At 39.6% G+C, this 23,248-nt stretch overlaps 1 protein-coding gene across 1 annotated transcript in view; it reads right to left on the bottom strand.

The window, feature by feature from the left end:
• KCNH1 (potassium voltage-gated channel subfamily H member 1) overlaps positions 1–23,248 on the bottom strand; it is a 180,833-nt gene that overhangs the window by 106,381 nt on the left and 51,204 nt on the right. The gene's annotated exons all lie outside the window — the stretch shown is intronic.

Raw genomic sequence — 23,248 nt, 5'->3', positions numbered from 1 at the left:
TTTGTAGAATTTTATGGACAATAAAATTTAAATTGTCTAGAAAATTGAAATGGATTTCCATTTCATTTCCCAGCACTAATGAACAGATCACCATTTAAATGAAGACTGAGACATTTAAGGACATCATTTTTCTTCCACAATTTATACAGGGTGACACATGACCGTTTTCAATTACTCGGTTAAAATTAAATCTCCAGATACCACTTTCAGGGTTTCACTGATTTGTACCAATACAAACACTTTTGCTTTGAAAGCTGTTTTTTTTTTCTACCCACATTCAAGTTATCTGAAATGATGACCCCCAATTAGAAGTGAAGTCCAAATTTTTTAATCTATTACTGAAACAGATCTACACATTAAAAAAAAAAAAAACCACACCTCAGGAAAGATCAAAGAAAAAGCTGTTTTCTTTTAAAGTGAAACTACTTACATTTCAGTTTTTCTGGCTCCTCTGTTTACCCTATTTCCTTTGTGATTCGTATGAATTTTTCCACAAAGCCCTGGGTGAGGAAATTCTAGAGAGGCTTCAAATTTTTACCTGAACTTTCTGGCTCCTTCCTTACAGTGCTGCCGCACATTCTCCAGCCTAACCTCAGGCCCATTCTTGGCAACTTCTGAGCCTGTTTTTGCAATAACCAGCCTGTGGTATTTGGGAGTTCAGAAACAGACATGAATTTTGTATAACCATGCCATCATCTAACACTTGCACGTACATACTGAATCCTAGCCCATATTTCCCTTCACCACTGACACAACACAAGATTTTGTTGGTTAAAGCCACTTGCAGAGAACTGCCCAAGCAGCATTCTCCAACATTCTCTTACTTTAAAGTTTAGTATTTACAGTAAATCTATGCTCACAATGATAAATGGATCCAGGTAGATTTCCTCTGCTTCCACCAGAGTGCCCAAGCTCATGGCTAGCTGCATTTCATGCTCAATATGTTTGGATCTGCATTCAGCAATAAGAACACTAGGACGAAGGATCCAAGGCCTCCCCTAAGGCTGCAATGATCTCACTTCTCATTAGACTTAAAACCTTAACTCAGTTATGCATTTAAACACAAGCTTTAAACACTATTCTACGGGTGTGAGCATGTATGCCCTCAATTAAAATTAAGGACACAGCAGCTCTCATCAACAACTAACTTTCAAGCACTAACTTTCAAAAGCTTTTGCATTTTACACAGCAAGTACATCGCAGTCTTTTTTTAGGCTTTGTCTTTTCTTGGAAAAAAAATGAAAAGGTAAAATTTTAATGCCTACTAATTATCCCAGTATAAAAGCAGAGTAGGATGAAGGCACTATGGTTTCATTGTGAAGTGAAACAGGTGGGTGGCAGTGCTGCCCTTACCCAACCTGCTGATATAAAAATTGCACATCTCTTGTCCAACACCAGATTCCACAGAAAAGTGACTTCCTTGGATTAGCTGCATTGTACCCAAAATTAACACCAAAAAGCTAGTGAAACAACACCCTCAAAACAAATAATGTATTTGAGAGAAGGCTGGTGTCTTCTGTAGCATATCTGGCTTATGCTCACTAGCACTTTCCAAGCTGACTTTGCTCCAAGCAGTCACTGCAAAACATGATCTATACATTAGCTGCACAATGACTGTGATAAAGAACCAAGGAGTTGTCCGGCCCACTCAGTCGACAGGCGTGCCTGCTGGAGTTAGAGCACCACTACACTTGTCCTTCACTCAGATATTCATTCGTTTTTGTATATACCACCAGGTCAATCAGTTCTCACTTCAGGTTCATTTTCATGTGAAAGTAAGCCCTTAAAGCTATTGCATTTAACTGACTGTGCTATACCTGGCTGCTTTGCTTCCCTGTAGCTCAGATTGTGAGGCTTCTGATGCAACAATATTGGTAGTTACTGGGGTAACTACTATTGGTAACTACTGGGGTAGTTACTTGCAGAAAGACTGCAAGATGCTTTTCAGCTGGCACTGAGTGACCTGCAAATCCCATCTTGTACATCCACACAGACTTTACTTCTGGGTACAACAAGTACAAACAAGTTATGTGACTGTACTCCACAGAGGCTTTTCAGAAGCTAGCTAGCCAAACCTAAGAACAATCTGGTCTAAAAGCTTCCTTTTTCTTATGTCATTAAGCAGTTACAAATATTTTATATTTTTTATAAAACAAAAAGAATACTGACATTTTTAATTATACCAGGTAAGCCAATGAAGTCAGCAATAAAGAATATGTTCGCAGGTGAAGACTAATTTGAGGTGATTGAAGAATAATTGTCACCAGAATGACTGGGGCTGAGTCATGCTCCTCCCACACACTAATCACAGATGTGCTTGCAAACCAGAATCAATAGGTGCATCCAGTATGTGCAAGAATGTGAAACAGGGAAAGCTCACAGCCAGTGGATTCTCTAGGGAGCCTGCTCTACTGATGAGTGAAAAGAGAGATTAGCGAAGACATAAGAGCTTATCAAAAATAAGCGAAGCAACCATTTGGGTTTTTAATGAGAAATCATGGATGACTGCACGTGAGAAGAGTACTTTTCTCTGGAGTGGTGAAGAGGGTTATAGCCTAACTTTCAGAAATGGGTAATCATTACTGTCCCTGTGGCTCCAATCTTGAAAGCATTTGTATTCCAGGCTGACTCTACTGTTTTATTACAACTCAGCAAAGCTTAACGTAGTACAGTAGGCATTGCACACAGTTGGGTGTTCCACATCCAATTTCTTAAAAAACATAGATCATTATAGTCAAAGGTAGATGCTAATGTTAAGAGATACTGCCTTTTTTTTTTTTATAAAGTAAACATTACACATAAATCACCTAACATCTATAAGTAGAATAGCTGAGTCTTGCTCTTTGCTGAGTGCATTAGCAAACCAGCACAAATTACAATATATTCATACATATTCAAATTTACATAGTAAAAACTAATGATCTAATAACATTTATTAGAATGGGAGAGGCAGGTCTTTTTTACCCATAAACAGGGATCTATCTCCTCTCCATAGCTGTATGTTTTCTGGCCGACATGTTCCAGGAAGCTTTACTTAGCCAGACTCACAGGTGAAGAACACTTACTATCCTAACACACCCAAAAGATTCCAGAAAAAAAGGTAATTTCTACAGTCACTGTAAATGGTTTCACATATGTGCATCAGCAAAATCAGAGGAAGTACATAGATATAAGGTGACTGCAGCAGTTAGTAAAAGTAGTCAGAATCACAGTTGAGATTAAACCCAGCATGTCATTGGGCATCAAACCTCAGAATAAATTGTCATCATGACACAGGGTGGGTAATATGAAAACAGGGGCTTCTCCTGATCTTTGGATTCCAGAATGACAAGTCATGATGGTGTAGATCCCCACTCTGCTGACACAATACTCGATCTAACTTAATCCTGCAGCAGTCTTGAAACCATCAGTAGGAAGATTTCCCCAATACTTCTAGCAGATTGATTAAGGATCATTTTCACAACATCAGAAGACTTCCACAAGGGGAGATTTTGCATCTGACACAAGTCTTTCCCTTGTTTCAGTACTGAAGCACTTCTGTAATACTCTGCCACATACAGTAAATCCTAAATAGTGTCTACTACGTCACCTTAAATTCTTCCTTCCCACTGACAGATACAACAAGACCCTACAGCTCATGCAGTCATAAACATATGAACAAGGCAAACAATTGTGGTAAATATATTTTACATCATTTATAGGCATTGAAGTTATCAAATTATAAAGAAGTAAAAATGCAGGATCAAGTTTTAGCACTTAACAAATCAAGGTAATAATTTGCATGCTCATCTTTTAAAAGCAGTGCAAAGAACGATTTGCAAACTGTGTGCCTCTGTGAATATTCATTTATTGGTCTTCGGAGCAGGGCAAGGATAGAAGGCCTCTCAGCAGCCAGGATTTTTTATATTACATAGCTACTACTGGCTGACAGATAGTAATGATTCTTGACAGAATACTCATCTTTGATCTGTTGATGTAATCAACCAGCACATGAGTACTAAGCTATTAAAATATTTTCCTGTCAAGCTCTCTTGACATGCTTTAAATGGTGCACAGACTCAGTTTCTGGTGTTTTTTTTTCTTGAAGCTGTCGCTGTCCCTAAGATTCGCTACTCATGCTGAGCATTCAGGATCTGGCCTCTAACAAATGTCCATCTGACGGATAAACATTTATGCTTTTACCCCATGTAAGCACATGCACTCTTCTTTAAACTGTTTGTCCCTGTCAAATTCTTGTCATCTACCTGGCCCAAAGATACTCCTTGTGCATTTTTCCATAATTTTTGCCCTTCTGTTTTCTCTCACCTCTTCCAATTTTCTATTCAATACTTTGTCTTCTTCCAGTCTCTCAGAGACCTGTCACGGGAACAGTCATTTAGCAGTCTCTACACACCACAGAGCCTGCAAAATTTAAATCAACAGCTTAGCAGACCCATCAAAGACGCTGCCAGACCTTCTTGGCCTCACTAGAGAAGCCTAATGACTAGGAGGGAATAAATGTTAAATTAGATGGATAAGAGAACAGAGAGCCTTGAGATTGGAGGTGGAGGAGAGAATGCAGGGCTAAATAAGAGCGGAGACAGAGGAGGAGAGAGAGCCTACATGAGGTTAGGAGGGCACATAGAACAGGTAAACAAAACCTGGCGTAAGTTTAACACAAAGCAACCAGATGATAGCTGAACTGGTCAACAACACAAAAAGAGTTAAAATGTCCAACTTTCTGGACTGGCTTGCCTTTACTGATTCTAAAATCCTCATAGCCAAAAAGATACTTCAGTAGTGCTGCAGAGGAAGGGACAGCTGCACAGCACTGCGGTGTGTACGCGGCACACTAAAGACAGTCTGTGCTTGTGAGAAGCGAAGAGCTGGAGAGGCAAGGCCCACCACTAATCGGTGGCACAGAGCAATTTGCAGGAGGTCACATGGGAGGGAGCGTGACAGAGCTGGGAACTCAGCCCAGAGCTGCCAGCTCAGGCCCGCTCCTCTGTGTGCCGGCCTCCACTGGCTCTCACTGTTCTCACAGTATTTTTCAGCGCTGATGAGATAAGCAGCAAGGTTTGTTCAACTTTTGCCTTCCCCTTTGCCTACCAGTTCATTTTCAAAGCGGGCTGTAACATTCATTTTCTGTATTCAGAACCTTCTGGAGGTTAAAAGGCATCAACCGTTCCCAAACATTTGGCAACCAGCTTCCAGGAATCACAGAAACAATACTGCCTCTGAGCAAATCATCATTTCTCCAAGAGAAGGAAATTCTACCAAAAGCCTGCTTAATGAAAAAACTGTTTGAGTTAAGACGTTCACTGAGATCAATAAGTGAAATGCAGAAGCAGTAGGCTGAGCTGTGGCTAACAAGCATCTCTAAAAAGCTTTGCTGGAATAGCGTGTCAGTACAATAACTGCAGTGCAAGATACTTCAGCCTCTGCAAGTCAGATCAGGGAAACAGTGGCTGTAACAACAAAGAATACAGTGAGAACTTTCTTTGCTGGAGGCTAATGAAAATGAATTGCTCCTTTTTTTTTTTTTTAATGTATATCTTAGAGCAAATAATCCATGATTTTTATTTACTTTTCTCCATATTTTTCTCAATGCTGAAAGCTTAGGTAATAAGTCAGAAAGATGAAAGAATAAACACTTAGAACAAGCCAAGGGGAACAGACAAGAAATCCAGACAGATTATCACCGAGGACACGAAAGAACAAAAACGTCGGGTCCTAACAGTACCATCCATACAAAGCCTAAGTAAACAGGCTATAACAAGCAGGGTGTGAAAGGAAGGGCTGAAGGCCTTTGTGCCACTCTGTAGACAGGCAGAAAGGATCTTCAAGACCTTCTGCAGAGACGTAAGTCTCTTAATAGCATTTTGTTTCATCCAATTTCTCCTTATCTCTGTGCCATCATGGACAGCATCCATCCATCTAGACATCACTGCTCTGCAGTTAGGAGGAGAGGAGACACTGCTTCTTCTGAGCATGCTACTAATATTTTGAACCTTTTTCCCTTCCCAGCAGTGCAGAAGTGTTCAGCTGGGAAGCTTTCCTATCAATAAGACATTATTTTCCGCCACTGACAAGGAAGATCTGTGAAATCACAAACATATCTAAAACCTGCCTCGCATCTCATAGATGCAGACGGCACAGGCAAGAGGGAAACTGCTTAGTAAATCACATTTCACTGGATTCACCATCAGGATTTCCAACTCAGAACGCTGAGTCTATCAGACAGTATGAGAATTGTATAATACAGGAACAAAAAATTTTCATGTTTCTAATCAGAGTGGAGGAGGGAAGAAATACATGTGCATGACACAGAAGGCAAAAGATACTCAAACTCTTTATAATTCACCCCACACATCAGCATTTCTCCTTCCAGATATTGACCATGACGTTCTGAGAATCACCTGCAGTTAATGCCTAGTCCTAACTCCCTCTGCTGCACTTATAGTCTTCTCCTTCTCAGCCTAGAAGGGGAGCAATGTCATTTTTTGTTCCTGTATTATACAATTCTTATACTGTCTGATTTCCATCTAGATTTAAGTTATAGCAAAATTAAGTTGCAGTGAATCTAAATCTTTTTCTTGCTTTAATCCAGTGTCATACTCAACACAAAAATGACAAGTGCTATTAAAAGTCCTTAAAAAGCAAACTTAATCAACATAAAAATAAGAGGGAAAGCATGGAGAAAGCTTTTAATACAAAAAGTTGCAAGCTGAAAGTGTGGGAGCTCATTAAAAAAAGCACTGCACAAGAATGCTCAAGGCAAATGCCATTCAAACTTTCTCTACTCTGAAGTTATTTAATCGTCACAGCAATCACAAGGGATAAGGCAATGTATAAAGGAATTGGCCTCTGTAGGCTTGCTGCTGTTCAGTCTTCTGGAAAGGTATTCACTGTAGAAGTGCCATCAATTTAAAATGCTTCTCAGTTCTGAAAAGCATTTTCAGAATCTTTCCAACCTGCAGCTTGATATTGCAAGCTGCACAGCACCCTCAGCTGTCACAAGCCAAACAACATGGGGTTTCTGTGTGCCCCAAAAGACCTGAACCCCTAAATGGAGGCAAACCAAAGCATTCAGAAAATAGAAATATTTGTTTTAAACTACAATAACAAAGAAAAAGCTAAATTCCTCCATCTTTTATATCACTGATTCCAATAAATCACCATTAAGATTACATTTTTTACATTAATTCCTCCTGTTTGTTTGCCTGTCCACCTGAGTATTAACAGTTAAGCTAGCAGTGCAGCACAGGAAAGCCTGCGTTTCCACATAATATTCATTTGCCCATTTGTCCAGTGAAGAGTTTCCCTCTTCACTGCAGTTAAAATCACACCATTCTGCATAGACTGAATGAAAACATGTCACAAAATCAGCATGGAAATCTTTATAGACATATAAGTTATTACAATTGCTATAAGGCTGTGGAGGAACCACTCCTAGGCATGTGCTGAAGTACTCACGTTTAAAAGATCTATAGTAGTCATAAAAGGTGTCACGACATCAGTACTTTCATAGGACTCACTCCATCAGAATTAGTCTTTTCTTGCTCAAGTAACCGTTTCTCCACTGCTTTCTGTCAGCTATCAATCCATACCAAAGTTCTACACTTCTTGCTTTCAGGAAAGCCCCAAGCTGGCCCAGCTTTCCCAGCTGTGCATTCAATGAATTGCCATGAATAGGAACAAGGATGGTTCAATTAAAGCTGCTGAATATGGCTACTGCCTCTGGTGTTCAGCTTCCAGGCACAAACCCTTTTACATATCTTTATGTACATCTCATTTCTTAATCTACAACTGTATCTCTAAGTCCACGACTTCTTATCCCTCTAAGTTACTGGCAAAATACCTTCAGAGAAGGTTCAAGAACTAACACAAACCACCATGTTAGTAAGCGATAAGAGTCTACCACCAAGGTCCCATTCAACATCCCAACATTACTAGCATGTTTAAGTTGCTGTTGTCTAGTCTAAAACATCAGAAGGCCAGAGCCTTCACTTGGAGAAACAAATTCCTTCCCACTTGTGTTGGACCAAGTCCTTCTCTCCCTCATAGCATCAGCTAGACACGGTTTAGCTGCCAAACACTAAACAACTACTGCAAAACGGAATTAACAGCCGCTGCAATACCCCTGTTCAGAAGATAAAAGAGAAGCAATCAGAACTGAAGGGCACAAGATTAATCAGAGAGGCTCTATCATTATCTGCTTCCAAAAGTCAAAGACTGCATCTCTTCTAATTTGAAATAAAACCAAAAAGTTCTTTCCACTGAAAATCCTCATCCCTTACTGATTTGTACCAGATCTCTGCAGACACTTCATACATCAGAAATACCAAAGTTCACTGCTTGTTTCAATACAACTACCAAAGACAGAAATATCTCATGAAGCTCAGAAACAGTACCTTCATTTTCTTACCCTGCTATGCCACTGCTGGTTCTGTCAAAGCTGACTCTCGAGATTTTATGGAACATTTTCCAAATCCTAATCCTTTGCAAATCAACAACTTTCCAGAACAAGCTGTGATGCAAAACAGCTAATTACACTGAAGAATAAAAAAATAAAATTAATGCTATTGCAACAAAGCAAGACTTCGTTTTTCTCTCAGGGACTGTGCAACTAGCATAGCATCCACAAGCACAACATGGAGAGCAGTATAAGGCAAATGGAAGTAAATTGGTGCAAAAAGACTCTCCAGCCCCTCTGGTGATGAGCTTCCAAAAAAAACAGCAGCACAGAATTTGATGGATGGCATTCAAAATTTCACAACAGCGTTTTAAGAAGAGAAAGTTTTAGATTGAGAGGGTGAAGTCTTCAAGCTGTTGTTAACTATATCTTAACATTCACCAAATTCTGTCAACCCAAAACAGCAGGGTTCAAAATGACCCCAGCTAAGGGGGCCTCAAGGGAAATGATCAAACAGCTGCTGTCATGGACAAGAGTTTAATTAATGTAATCAAAGCCATAATTAGGTTAATTGCAGTATGCAGACATCACCAATTAACTCACAGACTGCCAATCCCACATATCTAAAAAAGTCTGTGCTTGCAATGGACTATAGCACTGCGCTCTCTCACAGGAACATAGCAGAAGCGAATCTACTCCCCTACAGACAATGCTAAAGATGATGTTTTGAAGGGTCTTAGCAAACAAAATAATGCAAAAAGGTCCAATTTCAGGCAGCATTAACACGTCAGCAAGTCATGCTTAGTCGACAGCATGCTAATGCATCTGTGCACAGCAACACAGCTTTGGCGAGGTCTAGCACAGAACTGAATGTGCAAAGAATTGTGTACTCTTTGAGAGAAGCTTACAAAGAGACTGATACTAAGGACTAGCGTAGCTAGCCCAGCTTGCAGAGTGGCCAGCCCACATTGCTTCTCCCAGTGGGAGCTTTCCCATAACACACCAACATGCTCGCCCTGCCAGGCTGAGGATGCCCATATACCTGGGCCTGCCTGCAGGGCAATGGTTGTTGCCCACCTGAGTCACACTAAAGTCAGGTATCATCCTGACCCTCCCATTACTTTCAGACTCTTGTAACTGATCTAAAGAAAACAATACATGCAATTTTTTATTCAGCACTTTCACTGTCACTAAGTATGTATGTGACTAACCAGATAACTGCATCCTTTTGTCTTCCAAGGACAGCATTTCCAACAGATCACATTTAAAGGTCCTTATATTGTTGCTTTCTTTCTTGAATTAAGGCTTTTTTTCCAAAAAATCTCCTCTGTGAGTATTCTCCAGCTGTCAGACATCAATTTCCAGCCCTGCTCTTCCTATATATCTGCTCTCAAGACAAAAATCTTGCTTTGTTAAATAGACAAACAACACCCCTGTTCTCAGAAATGGCTGACCTTCATTATCTCAACTTGAACACTGAAAGATTTAGAAAGTTAGGAATATGAGTCAAATGGAAAATAAAAAGAATGTGTAGACAACTCTAATTATAGATGTCGCTACATTCAGTTTCTAATACTATCATGATGGCAGCAGACAGATAATAGCAGTAAAATCAGAAATGGTAGGAAGGACTCAGAACACAAGCAATAACATAAAACACATCATCAGCTTGTGGAAGGCACAAAGCCATCAGTAAAAAAGCTCTTTGTTCTGGGGTTGAGGTTTTTTTTCCCTTTCTAATGAGAAGACACTGATCCAATCAAGCTGTTTTGAATTGATGATCACAGTTGTCATGCTCTGTTTACTTGTCTGATTGTAATTTTAAAAGTCCACAGTCTGAATTACAGCACACCCAGTGTATTCACTGCACAATGATAAAACACAGAAACAACGCAGAGATCGTGCAAGGAATACAAAAGCACAGTACGGTTTTGTTGTTGCAGATATCAGCCCAACTCAGCAGCTGATACTGGGAAGGTGCCTACACCTCTCCCAATAGAGAGACTGAGTATCTGTGAGTTGCAGCTCCTGCCTGACAGCAGCGGAACAATGAACACCAGTACTGAAAGTGCAGTTGTTTCCACAAAGCACTCGAGAACTCAAGCTAACAGAATTAGCTGACACTGCTAGGTTTCTTTAATAAAGCTTTTCATTAATATTTTAACTTCACAATCTCATCTAGATTTTATCTGCTAAGCATCCTGTTGACCTCTAGATATGTACATCACAAATGTGAAAAATTCATATATCCTTATATCCACCCCCAGCCTTCCAGTATCAGGGTTTTCCAAGTAGGCTTGAAGAGAGATTCTGAACCAAACTCAGAATAAATCCCGCCCATCGATGAAAGATGTTTTGTCTTCCTTGACTGCAAACACTCAGTGGAAACAGAAACAGAACAGCTCCTGCAGGGCCAGTGCCTCTGCAGCTCCTCAAAGGACACTTGAGGAACAGCACCACTGGAGTCAGTGGAGGACGAAATGTGTGAAAGTAAAATCTGTTCCTTAAGGCAAACAGGTTTTGTGGGTTGCGGGTTGTCTGTTTTCTTCAGTTTGGCACATTTATATGTTTTCCTATCTCCTGGAGCACCAAATCATTCAGAAGCAGGGCACAAGAGAGCAGCTTGCTTTCTCTACACACTCTGCATGTGTGTTTGGCACACACTCTGGAGGAAACTTGGTGTTTTTCAATTGTAACTACAGCAAGTGCTCTTCTTTCACTTGAGATGAATCTACAGCCTGTTGAACTCATGAAAAGTGTGTACTCCTGTAGCATTCAGAAGGAGCAGCAATTAACGGGCATTTCAAAGAGTAGGTCACTGGGGGAAGAAAGACCTGCTCTATGAGAACGCAACTGGCCCACCAGGCAGCTGGTAAGAGAATCCTCCAGAGCTGTTAGAACAGAGGTACTACTGTGTAGCCAGTAGCAACTATTTACTGAAAGGCAGAACTTTCCTGTGAGCATCCAGCTGGGAATTTGACTGTTGCCTCAGGCAAATGTTACTGTCTATCAACTGTTTTGCGCATTGCGTGGTGCAAAATCAGATACCTTCTTGTTAAAAGTAGAGAGCAGTGCTATCCTGCAGTATGAGACTGGAGACAGAAACTACATGAGGAAAGCAATGTTAGCAGTGTGCTCCCACACGCATACACACAAATAGCGGTCTCAGATTTATTTCTTTTTTTCCCACCTGTACAGCCTCCCTTAGGAAGACTGCCTCTTTTACTATCCATATATCCAAACCTTATAGAACTCTTCAGTCATCTCCAGCGCTATCTTAAAGCTTGGGTCTACAAACCCAGGCCCCATCCCCTCCCAAGTCCCATCCAGTGGATACACATCAGCATATTGTACACGAGGTCAACAGCAGCAACTTGAAGGAAAGAGCACTTCTCATTTATATGCAGCTGTCAAATGCTTTCCCAGAGCCCTTACACAGTGCTCTCCACTTCTGACACCATCTCTTATTAAATCTCTGCTGAAGAGAGATCACAGCCATGATGCGGCTTATAAAACAGCTGTAGGAAGGAAAACCCATTACTGCTTCCTCAAGGGCAGTATTTATAATGTCATCAGCAGTGCTTTACACATGTTTGCACTGTGTGCAAGGCTTGAAAGTTAGTTCTATTTCTGACCTGCTCCACCTCTGTGTACAGACCAGCTTCCCAGCAGACTGCTGTTCCTCTCAGCTGAAAGCAAACTGCTGGAGAAGTGTGGCTGCACTTACTTTAGGCTCCCTTATTTTCCCTGCTTTTCTGAATGAACTATCTGTCCTAGTATTTCACTGGTCAGTGAAATTCTGAATGGTGTTTCACTGTGCTGTGCACCCTTGTGCCAGTACTCCACGTACTAAAGGATCATATTTTTCCATTCTAACCAGGGTGGCTAGGAGATTTTCTTCATGTCTGACTGTCCAATGAAACACAATGATCCTATAAAACACTAGCCTTCCCTGCAAACTTCTGTGTTATTGAAGTATGTGTCTGAACAAAAAATAACTCCATTCTGGATATAGACTATGCCCTCATGAAGTGAGATATGCTTTGCACTGGTATAACTATGATCAAAACACTTCAGAGTACATTAATCCTCATAAGATCAATACAGTCAATCAGCCATGCTTATCTCTCATGCCCTAATGCACTCTCTTCTCCATCAACCTAAGCATCTCAAATTCCCCTTTCAAGTCTTTGTCAGCTTTAAAGCATCACGCTCTTTTACCATGGAATCCAAAGAAGAGAAATACCATTTGTGTTTTCCAGGTTTTTGTAATAGGTCTTAATTTCACCAGAAAAAAAAAAAAAAAAAACAATGACAACAACCACCTCATAAAAAACTCATTCGAGCTCAATCACAAACTAGTTCTTCTCTTAAGTCCAATTCTCTCTCCCCAAATTTGGCCTTTGAACACTTGGGAGATGTTAGTAACCTCCAGCTCCCTCATATTTTTTAAGTGAAAATCGCTCAGACTGTTTCCATTCCCACTGAAGATCTACTCAACCATGAATCACTCCCCTCACCTGCACTTATCAAGCCACCTGTTTTTGTTCTCAAGCCAGTGGCAGGAAAGGGCAAGGTTACCTAACAAGAAGAATTTACTTCCACAACATCCATGGCAGTTACTGGCTTGATTTTAAAGTAGAAGGAAAAAAAAAAAAAAAAAAGCATTTCTAATTCATGTTGATATGAATAAAATGTCAGGCTTTAACACACAAAATATTTCATTCTTTACCATAAGGCACCTTAAAGTAAAGAATATGGCACTGAGGATTTTAGACCCTACAAGCTGTCAAAATCCTTCAGTTAGAAGAATAAATTTTCTAATTTCCTCCAAGGCAAGGGGAGCTGTTAGTAAGTTACCTTGTGCATTTTTCACACCAATTGCAGCAAGAGATATTGCATTGTGGATAAAAGATATTGACATTTTCACTTCCTGTTTTCTCAGGAGATCAAAATTTCTTTCATCAGGGTGCTACTGTGATAGGATATATATTCAGATAGCAATTCACATACAGACCTCTACTATTTCAGAGTTCTCTGCCTCAAAAAATAAACTCTATATGACTCACAGCAGCATCTACATCCTTTAGAACTTTACTTATTTTTATAAAAGAAAAAAATCTTTTTTTAAAATATAGAAACAGCCAAACACATTCAAACTCACTGATCCAGTAAGTACAACTAGTCCTTATTCATTCTTAGGATAGCTCATCTGAGTGGTCAGGGACATCCGTAAACATTACAGCAATGGCAAGATATTTCCACTCCAACATTTTGTAACCTGCAGTAAGTCTTTGAGTCCAGTAGCAATTAGCATAATAACTACCTCTTTTTTGAAGACGAGGTAGAGGTGAGAGGTGCTTAGAAGATGCTTCAGATCTTCCTTAATACTGCATATTAGATGACAAGTGGCAAAATCATATGACCAAGTGTGCTATTTTGCTATTTTTTCTCTGTGCCTAATTGGATTCTTCTTAGACAGAAACAGATTTTGAAATACAGAATACTGTTATGTAAAACTAAATCCTTGTCCAGGGTTTCTGTCTTTCAGAAATAGCGTTGCTGCTAGGGAAAAATCTCTCAGGACTGCAGAGAGAAAGAAAAACCTGTCACACTTTTTGTGCACAACTACATTTGAAGTTTTTGGGTTTTTTTTCCCCCATGAGGAGGCAAAATACTCACCTTGTTTATTATCCCCTAACTAACTGCCTGAAGCATTCCTGCTTCCTTTTCCTCTTCTGCACTTTCAGTCCGTGTTCTGACACATCAGATGCTTCCCTCTTAAACATCACATTGAGTTAATGATGTTTCTTCAGAACCCAAAATTATAGAACAAATTGGCTGCACATGCTGATAGAAGTTTGAAAAAGCCACCAAATTTCAGTGTTTAAAATCTACTAAGAGAAAACAATGTTAGAAATGGCCTAAGAGAAGCAAAACACTTCACTAATGAGATTACTGCAGCATGTGATATTAAAGACATCAGGTGAAAAAGACACCCACAGCAGGGATACTTATTTGTTTTCCTTATCCTCCTCATCACAATTAAGTCACTCAAGGTAAAAATTTAGAAACTGTGTGACAGAGAAAAAGCAATTATCTATCACATTTCTGTAGTCTGAGCTCTCATCCACAACTTCAAAAAAAACAAACGAACAATTAACACTCTACAGCTTTCATCTTCCTTCCTGTCCAACTGAACTTTTCTTTCTCCATTTACATTTCAAAAATTTCCAGTGTCTCAGAGATCAAGATTAAACTCTGCAAGAGACAAAAGACTGTGAGAATGTTGTGATTTTTTTTTTCCACCACAAAAGTCCTGATCAGATTTGCATGATTCTGACAGTGACTTGGAGTCAAATTTCCTGAGATTATTCTAGCAATTAAATTCTAGTATATTCAGAGGTGGGGACACTCCCTAGAACCATTAGGCTGAAGCACTGTCTGAAATTTTTAGTCATTAATGCAAAATGACACATCATGGGACGATTCATCAAGATACAGCTCTGGAATTTTTTTTTGTTCTTTTTTTTTTTTCCACAACCAAAATTACATGGCAAATTTACCCTTGCCATTTGCAAATTGCCTTCTGCAGGGAATTTGACGGCAGGAATTTCATCTAGCTTTAATCTGGTCATCTATACTTTAAATAACAATAAAGAGAGCATTGCTCACTCAATTTTGCATAGTACAAAATAACATCTCACAGAGAGTTAGCTTATATTTCCCAAAAGCAGATCAGGAAATGAAGTACTACCAAATTAATATACTCATAAAAAAAATTTTATTTCTTCTGTAAATATTGTTTTGAAGCACGTTGTGGTGGTGAAGAGATGACTAACCCCATATAAATGGGGCAGTGGCCATATAGCTATGGCCGTTAGCAGACAGATTTATTACAGGATTAACACTGGTGGTATGAACCTGAAAAAGTCTTCCAGTCTATCTTAGCCTGGAGACAACGAATTTGGTAGGAGTGAGCTATTTACATAGGTGTCACCTAGAGTCTGCCCTTTCACTGGCTTTGCCACCAGTGTTTTATGTTTCACTAGTAGCAACCTTTTAAAAATCTGCAAGGCCTCTGATGCCCTTTTCTTAAGAGGAGGCAGTTTTTGTGAGCTACAGTTCTGGGTTTGGAGCTTGCTATGTTGTGAAGTCTGTCAGCACTGACTGCACCCCTCCAGCACGCCCTATACACACTGAATATCAGTGACATAAGTGTGCAGGCCAGGCACCCAGATGCTTCAGCTCATCGGCAGTTTTGAAAATGCTACCACGAGCTGGTGCAGTCCCGTGCTTGCTGATGAGAGATCCCAGTTCACTTCACTGAAAACTGCATCCCTCAGGAATCAACTGCCTGCCTGATTGCTTGAACAACCAAGAAGCCTACAACAGTGTTGTCTGTCCACTTCCTTGTTATCACAATGACTTTTTGGGGTTCTGGAGCTTTTCATTTGTCTTTTAGTTTTTGGTTTGGTGTTTTTTTGTTTTTTTAATTTCTTTAGCTTTAATAGGAATAAATGAGGTATTTTCACATGTGGAGATAACCAGGCCAAAATTATGATCTGGCAGCCAAACCCTCCTTCAGAGAAAAACTCTCTCCAGACTTTCTCCTGGCTCTTTGCTAAAACTCAGTGTAGCTGAGAAGCATACCCATGACACATCTGGTGGTTCTTTCTAATGGACAAAGCATCCAAGGAAAATAACATTCAGAAATCCCAAACAGTTGCTTAGCAATTACACCAAAAGCACATCAGCTCTTCAAATATCATGAGCAGCTTCAACGTAAAACCAATAAACCACAGATGAGAGGGATGAGGAAATAGATCTGGAAAGACTGTCTGTAATTATTAAAAAACTTTAAGTTAAGAATTACTAACTTGAGTGGTGTTGCTCATGGCTAAGATAAACAACAATGAAAAGCAATTCAAAGCTATCAATCATACAGAAAGCATCCCAACCACGACCTCAGTGGCTAGCAAGAATTCTCTGGTACCTAAAAGATCTTTATCACGCTGTCAGGGATAATGCTAAGGAATAGATACCCCAGAAATAATTTTTCAAGGGCAGAGTTTCTTTTTCTCTTCTAGCATGAGCTCAAATAAATAAATAAAAAACAAACACATTTGCAATTAGCATGCATACAGGAGATGTTTCGGGCTGGAAGTCTCACAGGCCCTTGTGCTCAGCCTGTGGGTGACAATCATGGCAAACTTAGCCAGCACCTGGCACAAGGCTAGCCCTCAGCTTGAGGCCACTGACCTCCAGCAAAACTAACATCAAAATGCCCCTTGCATCCCATGCCTACAAAGATACTAGTGTTTTCTGCTATTTTTTGCTGGAGCTCTCCCAGCACAATCTGCCTCTTCCCTGCTCCAGATAATAGCACAGATCAAGTGTTGGAGTTATCAACTGTTTTGAGGATCTGGTCTCACATCCAGTTTTGAAGTAGTATCACTACTGAGGGGTAGCACAAGCAGTGCAGTCCTAAGAATTGTTCAGCATATGCACTACACATGCTTCTTTTACAATTAGATAAGCTGTTAGTAAGTACACACAGCTTAGGCACACCCATTTGCTCTAACCACCGAGGAACTGCACTATAAGGGGAACACATGACTTAGTACCGCCACCAAAAAGGATGCTACAGTACATCTGTATCTTGTTCAGATATTTTGATGCCAATTGTCTAGTTTTCATCAGTTTCTGGCTATATTCATTCATGAGTGTCTCTGAATGCTTCTTATCCTGCTGGGAGTTACCAAACCTCCTCTGTGAAGTTGAGAGAACCTCACTCCTCTTGTGAGGCTGTGAAGTAGCAATACTGACCTGTGTCAGGATACCAACTGCCACCATTTCCTTACAGTTCAGGGGAAATTTCGCATTTGTAGGGCAGACCACTGTAAATAAAACTATCTAATTGTGCTTTCAAATGTACTTAGTACTATCCTCATTCCTTTTTTGTCGTGTGTGTAACAAGAAAGAAGTAATTCATAGACTTTTGAACAAAGCTAAGACAGCACCTTCATAGTCCTAGGATGCACATCCACCTTAATCAGAGAGAACCAGTGAAGTGCAGCAGGGCAGCTAGCACTGCACAATATCAGTGAAGACAAGTATTTTTTGGTACCTGGTCTGTTTTGATTAACAAACTCAGTGGCTGAAAATTTCTAGCAGTATGTAAGCATGCACATGCTTGACTCTGACCTTAACTCCTGCTTCTCTTCTTTTTCCATCTTTGCTCTGACTACCTGGACTAATTATAGTGCTCACAGTGAAAATTATGATCTAATTTATCACTCTGAACTTTTTCCTTCAGATGACTTAAGCTCTGTTGTTCCAGGAAGTTCCTGGCTAACCATGAGAGTTTACCTTGAAACAGTACTAAAAGCTTGAGACCTTGCAGGGTCTCTCAAAGCAAATATGATAGATTTTGTTCAGTTGCTCAAAATCTAGATAGGCAAGCATTCATTAATATTATGTTATAGGTGGAAAATGCAAAGCATTTTTAGAACTGTTTATCCCTATTCTACCTGCAGAGCAAGGGGATTGCTGACACAGTGCCCAGGTATGAAAACTGCAAATGAAAGTCTTCAGGTTTTTGCTATTGCTTAGGAAAAATAAACACTATGCAACCCAATCTGACAGCTTCACTGAACAAAATATGTGAGAGCTGTTATTCTGAGGCACACATCTCCACAGGGGAGAAGCTAAAAATCGCATTAGCTTTTTTTTTCCCCTCAAATATTAAAAAGGGAAAATATATGTATTTTCCTCATCTGCAGAAGGTGGCTTAAAACCTGTTTTTATGTATACATCAGCCTCTCGTAAAGATCTGTCTGTAGACACATTCCCTATTAATTAGTTATTTAGTACCCATCTATGAAAAAGGTTAAGTAAATATGTTTTCATTTATTTGCAATGAAGCAGAGGAGCTAATAGCTTTTACTTTCACTAGTAGCACTCATTTTCACAGACAGATACAAATATACGTATATACATATACACACACTCTCTGAGTAAACAGAGGCTGAAAAACACAGGTCAGTTCACTGACAGATGTGAAGACAGAGCCTTTTTTTTTTTTTTTACAAAACTAATTCACCATATGCACAGGAAAAACAGCTACATAGGAATACACGTATCTTATTAGATGCAGTGAATAGAAATGCTTAAGAGCAGCCACAGTGTACTTCGCCACTATCTTAAAATAATATGTTTTTCCCAAATAGATATGCATTATTTGGGGTTAAGAGTGGAGAGCATTTTTCACCTACCCGTGTCTCCCTTCAGTGGGGGTGACCAGTGGAACACACATCCCGAGAGCTATGTGATGAGTACAGTGTAGTCCCTCACAACTCTAACCAGCATTTACACCTACCCGTGTCGGAAATAACAATAAAACACTGCCTCCCCGAAAATCATAGCCACAACAAGGTCAGTAGGATAGTGGACAGAGACGCTGCATTTGAGAACACAAGAGTACATCCCCATGGGAGGTGGCTCCTAAGACATAAAGCATGATGTGCCTTATGCTTTGCTTTCACATAAAAGCAAACAAATAGTCCCACAGGCTCCATGCCCTCATACAGCCATTTCATCCCTATCAGCCCTTCCAGTTTCCATTCTTCACTAACAAGACATACCCACCCTGCCTTCCACAAAATCACATATCTTAAACTTTTTACCAGGCCTCCATTTGTGCTCACTCAGTCATGATTCCCACTGGTTCAAGATAGAGATACATTAGTGAAGTTAACTGAACAGTAGTATATGGATCTTTCAGTTAATGTAATGCTATAACGTGATGGAAAGTACAGCAATGATACCAGGTTAGCAGAGTCCTAGGCTGCAGCAACTGAGGATATGCTCAAACGCAGCAGCCATGGACACCAAAACAAAAGGAAAAGGAAAAAAATCTGCTTACCCTTAGCAGGCCTCAGGTATGCAGGGATCTCTAGCAAAATACCCTCACCTCCCCGCCAACCCTTACATGAGGTTTGGAAAGGGGTGGATCCTGGCTCCACCAGGTGCAGTCACTCAGGTACATTGCTTGCACCTGAGCTCCCCTGGGTTGGCCCTGCTTTCCTACCAGGTGCTCAATCACTGCTTCAAGCCCATTCCTGCTACAGTAGACAAAACAAAATACTGAATAAAAAGGAAAATGGAACTAAGGTACTTCTTTGAACAGCTATCTGGCACTATAGCAAAGTGCTGTTATCCGTGGTCAATAAGTTTACTAGGAGATAACAGCACACAAATGTATTTCTGCCTTGGGATCAGCTTCACAGGAGTCAGCAGTGAGTACAGTGGAATAGATCATCAGTGGCCAAGCACAAGAAAAGAATGAATTTTATCTTATGGAAGATGGAACATAATTAGAGCATTAATTCCTGCATTATTTGCATAAGAATACCAAACACATAACAAAGGACACTTCTAATGCTCCTTACGCTCTCAAGTACCTGTAGTATACTGAGCCCATCTGACACAAATGTCTTGCTTTGGTGTCACCATAGTCCTGCGCTAGCTGTACCAAGTCCTTTAGCCAGTTTTCCAGTGGATGAGACAGCAGCACACATCTTAAAATCCCTTGTTTATATAGTAACTCCTTTCCTGAAAACAGAGAGGCTCAGCAGACAACAGTCCAAAACCAAAAGGAAAATACTGCTGCTACTTACAAGTTTTCTCCCCAGAAACCATTTGAGATACTCAGACAGTAAATCAAGCAAAAGCAAAGCAAAGTTATTCCTGAAATAAAGGACAGAACACCCACAATATTGCACCACCTGGCAGTGCTCCTCCAGGCAGCACACACCATGCCCAGCCTTCCCCAGAACTTTGTATGATCAGACTTATTCTATAAAAAAAATCATTTTGGAATATCAAATATGGAGAAACCAGGGGGAGGCAAGTGCCCACCGTGCACTGAAGTGGCACCAATGCCAGCTTCCTGTGTGTTAGCTACACAGGCCATGGAAAGAAGGTGTAGGTCACAGACACCTTCACACATCTTCACCACCAGCTTTACGTCAAGAAAATTCATGTTCTTTCCCAAATGAAAAGAGGATTGCAATGTCAAAGGCCATCTCTACCAATATAACTGTCAGCATGGACTTGGCCAGTCACGGCACTGTTTAACAAACTGTGAGCTGGTTAACACACAGTGCATACCTCTAAAGAAGTACAGGATAAAAGCCACAAATAGAAGGGAATTTTCGCTTTCTTTCTAATCAACTAATGGAAGCTCTACTATTTATTCACAGTTGAGAGGTTAATTGGCCCAAGAGGAAAAAATTACTCTATTAAGTACTTCCAGTTTATTTAAAGTAAAACTTTGCTGGGATTAATTTGAATTATTAATGCTGGTTGTTATATATATTTGTCCCCAAACAACTTTTTTCTCATGACACTACAGTGACAATTCAGGGATCTCAGTAATGATTTTGTTAGTATATTTCCTTAACTAACAAAAGATAACATCCTCAAAGGAAAAGAGCCACTGTTATTTCCATTTCTTACACAAAAATTGTGAAATGTCTAGCACTATTTCAATGGACTTTTTAAATACACAGGTATGTATGTTTGCCTATACCTGGTCATTCCAAAAACAAGATAAATTCACACAGTTCTAATGGACACCTTCTAGCAGGGGAGAAGCTAATGGAGTAATAAATTTGAAGTTGGGCTCTGCAAATTCCACTTATCTTCAACTGGAGCTTCAGTCAGTCAAACTGTTAGGATGATGGAAAGAAAATGGAATTCCCTGTGCTACTGAAAGATGAGGTACGAACCGCTGCCTTCACACACAATCAGAGCACAGTTTTGAGCATCACTGTGTACTACTCCAATGAATTATTACAACAGCGGAAAAGAGGATTTTCAGTGCAATTCTACTCTTCTGTGCTTATTTGTTAACGAAAATGCATTTCTCCTCTTTCACTACAGGCCATAGGTTTGAGCAGTGCAACAAGCACACTTCAGCTTTTATGTTCATTGTTTAAGATATTCAGCAAATCATGGGGTCTAAACCAAAGATCGTATCTCCAGTAAACATTTAATCTATAGATATCTGTGGAATAATCTACTGGTTTTCAAGGTTTCTGTCCTTTTAGTCCGCAGCACAAGCAGATCTTTACCATCAGGAAGATTACCACAACACAGTCGCCTGACCTTTTTAAACCTATTTTCTGCTAGTGTCAGAAAGCTTGTGATACAAACCAAGTTGCATAGGAAGTTTATTGAAGTGTTTGTTGTCATTGTTTTTCACCCCAAAAATAAAATTAATTGCATAAGCAATGATAAAAATATAGCAAATAATATATATTTTAGCTGCTCGTCAACTTAGCTTTAAATTATTATTAAGTTTACCTGCAAAGAACTTGTTTTCTAGCACGTGTAGATATGATTAGCACAAGCATGCCATAAAATATGTAACATTTCATGGTTTTGAGATCCGCATCTAAATTAATTGCACTATTAATGGCAAAATGTAAGAAAGAAATCATATACCTTTTATTTTCACTAATGGGCAGTAACACGTTGGCAGAATTGATTAGAAGTGCTTATTTCTGATGCATTGGACTTTCACAGATGCAAATCTATGTGACTAGACATGCATAAAATGAGAAGCAAAACAGGAAAACGTAGCCATCAACTATGATGCGAGTACCTCAGCCCATAACAAACATGCTACTTGGCCAGCAACAAATTTAGATTTTCCTGAGTGACACAGAAAAGCTCTAGCCATAAGACTCCTTTTCCCTCATCCAAATTTATCCCTCAATACATTTACCCTGTATCTTTTAGGTTCCTAGCAGATCAGACAAAATTCTTACAAAACTAACCTAGTTCAAGCTCACATCAGTCTTTGAGAGCTTAACTCTACAGGCAAAACAGTGTTATTTTAAAACAGCATTTTATAGTGGAAGAAACTGTATCAACAGTTAGGCTCCAAACAGCAGCAAGCTAAACAAAGCTGTTTAGTTCCTCTCATCCTCAGGAATGATCACAGCTCAAAACATCTTGCGTGCTAAAAGCAATAAAACCCTATAAGATCCAGAGAGGTAAACCAAAAGATTGGATCACTTAACTGTTATTCCTGCAAACATATATTATGAACAGTCCAAATGCTTTCCAAGTATCTGTTCATAGGATAGAGATGTTCAGATATACCAATATTTATCAGGACAGTTATTTAAGGTTCCAAAAGTCCAATCAAATATAAAAAAAACCTGTTTCTGTCAAACGTGACTGTATTCATGAGATTTTAAGACTACCAGACCACTATTTTTTAAAAACTTGCTGAAACGAAAATTCATTTCACAATTCAAGGCAGATACCTATCAGTTCTCACCATGTAGAAATTCTCTTTCTTTCCATCACACTTTCAAATGAAGTGTTTGGAGCAGGGATAACTCCAAAATATCCCCACACACATTCTTGATTTCATAAAGGTTATGTTCATTGAGTTCATTCAGTTCACAGCACTGAATAATAATAATAGTACTGGCTATTCGTGTCTAGACAGTATCACGAGTGTAACACATAATGAACAATAAGCCAAAGGTCAGGATATTTCCTATTAAACAGGTACCTTCATCAGAAGCTATGTTTGGAAGCCTGTTCTGCACTATTCCGCCACACTGTCTCATGCACATTGTCCTGAGAATATTGTAATTGTCTCCAAGCTTTTCATAAATTCCACTTCTACTGCCAGTGTGTTTTAATAAGATGATGAGACTTTTAGAAGCAAAAAAAGCTATGAGAATAAAATTAACAATTTTTACAGCTAAAAAATCCCAATCCGTATTCAATCAATAATGCTTATCTTCCTACTCTCAACGTTAAGCC

Source organism: Meleagris gallopavo, chromosome 2 (assembly GCF_905368555.1).
Source record: "Meleagris gallopavo chromosome 2, MGAL_WU_HG_1.1, whole genome shotgun sequence".
In the NCBI taxonomy this organism is placed as follows: Eukaryota; Metazoa; Chordata; class Aves; order Galliformes; family Phasianidae; genus Meleagris; species Meleagris gallopavo.
Note: the sequence above shows the minus strand (reverse complement) of the source record. Positions and strands in the feature narration are given on the sequence as shown.